This window comes from Egretta garzetta, unplaced genomic scaffold (genome assembly GCF_000687185.1).
Source record: "Egretta garzetta isolate BGI_Z169 unplaced genomic scaffold, ASM68718v1 scaffold311, whole genome shotgun sequence".
NCBI classification, from domain to species: domain Eukaryota; kingdom Metazoa; phylum Chordata; class Aves; order Pelecaniformes; family Ardeidae; genus Egretta; species Egretta garzetta.
Genome location: NW_009258678.1, coordinates 346,296 through 349,959, shown reverse-complemented (window position 1 = coordinate 349,959; position 3,664 = coordinate 346,296).

Here is a 3,664-nt window from a genome sequence, read left to right as displayed (position 1 = left end):
TTGTGTGACAGCATCTCGTGCTTTAGCCCGGCAGGCAGCTGAACACCACGCAGCTGCTCACTCAGCCCTGCCTCCCCTCCGTGGGATGGGGGAGAAAATCGGGGAAAAAAAAAGGTAAAACCCGTGGGTTGAGATAAAGACAGTTTAATGAAACAGTTGAGGGGAAAAAAGTAATAACAACAGAATATACAAAAAAAAAAAAAAGTGATGCTCAATGCAGTTGCTCCCCACCCGCTGACCGATGCCCAGCCTGTCCTGAGCAGCGATCACTCTCCCCCCGCCCCGGCTAACTCCCCCCGAGCATGATGCCATATGGTCTGGAGTAGCCCTTGGGCCAGTTGGGGTCAGCTGTCCTGGCTGTGCCCCCTCCCAGCTCCTTGTGCCCTTGGCAGAGCAGGGGAAGCTGAAAAGTCCTTGACTGGTCTAGGCACTACTTAGCAACAATTAAACCATCAATGCATTACCAACATTCTTCTAGTACTAAATCCAAACCACAGCACTATGCCAGCTGCTAGGAAGAAAATTAACTCTGTCCCAGCCAAAACCAGGACACAGCAGCACACTGGAGACCTTCCCCACCCCTTTGCTGGGCACCTGGCCCAGTGCTGGTGATTTATTTAAGCTGCAATGACTTCTCCTCTTGCTCTGTTAGTGTGTGGGGTGGTGGAGTGTAGCAGATAAGCTGGTTTGTGAAATGTCAAAAGAGGGTTAGAGAGTTTTATTCTGGCTTGTGTATCTGCCTTTGTCAGGGAGGGTGTCATGTCTGTGCAGCAGTTTATCTTCGGGGGCAATGTAAACTGACTGCCAAACTGCAGCACAGAAGCTTACTGTGGCTTAGGTTAAATGAATTAGAAATATGAGCATGAGATAAAATAAGCCATTCTTAAACCAGAAGGACCGTGGTCACTGATCCATTTGCACTGGATTAATTTTATCAATTTGATATCAATATCAATTATAATTAAATCACTATGCTTATTTTTTTGCATGCAGTGAGACCAGCTGAACATTTTCCAGTGGTAGGATTGCTCAGCAAAAAATTGGATCCTCACTGAAACAAATGTCATCAAAGATGTCTGGTTTGTGAGTAAAGAGATTAAATTAATTGCAAATTGCAAAGATTCCTGTTAAAATCTTTGTATTAATGTTTCTTAACATTTTTAATGAAGAGGAAACAAATTGCTCAGGAGCTTCTGCAGGTCCGCCAGGGCGGATCAATCTGTCTGTAGCTCGTCACTTGCACTGCTTTTTTACGTCACTAGATGTCACTCCAAGTCCACATAAACCCGACAGCTTCCGTTTATTTATACATGGTAAAAGATGTTCTGGCTTGGTTGTCGACATCTGTGTTCGCAGGTACTACATTTCACTTACCCAAAGACAAAAATATGTATACTGCTTCTTTTAGCAGAAGTCTGTAACAACGTAAGTCTATGAGTCCAGATGTGCTTTCTTGAATTAGCATATCATAACAAGTACATAGTGGAACAATTTGCAATTAAAAAGGGGATGTTAACACTCTGAAAACTGCACACTTTCTAATTCAAGGAAAAATACCAGAAAACAGTCATCTAGTCTGAACCTTCTCCTGAGAAATTTTTATGCAATTTTTGCTTAAGGGAAGTATGTTCTGTTCTGTTTACAGATCCTGCAAGAAAGATGGTTTTGTCTGGCAAATTACTCCTTCCCTTTCTCATTGATAAAGACTCTTAGGGGCAACCTTCTGGGTAAATTAGCTTAGGCAGCTAGGCCAACTGATACCGTTTTGTGACCTGGTTTTTAAACAGTAATTGAATGATTAAGCATTAAAACTGGACATTACATCCAAATTCAGATATTCATCAGTACTATCAGTAGCAAAATGCAACAGCTTTTGTTTCTGAGCATCTAATGGAATGATTCATTATTGGCAGTGAGGAAAGCCAAATGATCTAATTTGGGTATAGGGATTTCTGTTTGACTGGAAAGCACTCCTCTCTTACCAGGAGGGAAATATTATAAAAATCAACATTTTTGTGAAACAATTTTTGTCCTTTCTAGGTGGCTGAATCATCCCAGAGTGACCTGCTCTGGCAGCCTAAAATCTGTGTGCCTAATATCCCTAATCTCTTCAACTGCAGTAAACATGCAGGGCAGCATTACAATATTAATCATTAACTCAGCTTATTAAGAGCTAGATAAAGTGTTGGTTTATAAAGCTGTCAAAATGTATATTTGCATGTACAGTTTTAAAAATGTCTGGCAGCAGTTGCTAGGTTTCTCTTTTAATGTAAAGGATTTTCAGACCTATCTCAGACTGACTTAATCATTTCAAGTGTGTTATCTTTCACCTTCTGCTGTGGCATATTCTGCTCTAATTCTGCTAAAGCCTTTTAGTATAATTTGAAATCATATCATAGTATAGTCAAAGCAACTGTTAAGGTGCTGGTGGTTCTTTGCTGCTATACATTTACTTTTGGAATTCTCCCTGAAGTTTTACTGACTACCGTAGAAACTTTTGAAACTGATGTTCGTCAGATTCTTATGGATGACTGTGCATCATGGGCATGTGCTTCTGCCTTTGCCTTCTACTGATGTTGATATCTTTATAGGCTACTAGATGATTTGGTTTCACTGACATTGCTAAATAGTCATTGCAGTATTTGTTTGTAGAAGGGTCTCCATCCTTAAAAAAGTTCTGTTTGTAATCTGTGTGCAGCTTTTTGTCTGCTTCTGCTTTGTATCACTGGCATATTTCTGACTTCCACTGTGCTATTTATTAATCCAAGGGCTTCTGGTATCATCTCTGCAGACCAGTGAATATTTAGATGAAATGTCAGATTAAGTGGCAAGAAGCGGTCATGATAGACCTCATGGAAATGTTTAAGAGAGATTACATTTTAGAAACTAGGGTCTCCATGCCTTAGCATTAATAAAAATGTAAGCACTTTAGCTAGCTTTTAGTATCAGGGGAGATGTATGAGATGTATGTGGTTTTGGGTTGTTTTTTCTAATAATTTTAATGGTATAAATATTTTGACGTGAAACATGGCTATGTCTTTTGAAGTATTTGAAGGACCAGATTTCCCATTATGCACCTGGGAAATGTCACCCCTTCAGCTGTGACGGGAAGCAGTTAGGTTAGCAGGGTAAGTATGGAGAGTGGTTGGAAATACAGAATCATAGAATCATAGAATGTTTTGGGTTGGAAGGGACCCCTATAGAGGTCATCTAGTCCAACCCCCCTGCAGGGAGCAGGGACACCTTTAACCAGATCAGGTTGCTCAGAGCCCCGTCCAACCTGGCCTTGAATGTTTCCAGGGAGGGGGCCTCCACCACCTCTATGGGAAACATGTTCCAGTGTTTTACCACCCTCAGTGTAAAGAATTTCTTCCTTATATCCAGTCTAAACCTACCCTGGTTTAGTTTAAAACCATTACCCCTTGTCCTGTCACAGCTGGCCCTTCTAAAAAGATTTTCCCCCTCTTTCCTATGGGCCCCCTTTAGGTACTGAAAGGCCGTAATCAGGTCTCCCCGCAGCCTTCTTTTCTCCAGGCTGAACAAGCCCAACTCTCTCAGCCTGTCCTCATAAGAGAGGTGCTCCAGCCCTCAGATCATTTTTGTAGCCCTCCTCTGGACCCGCTCCAACAGTTCCACGTCCTTCTTGTGCTGAGGGCCCCAGAGC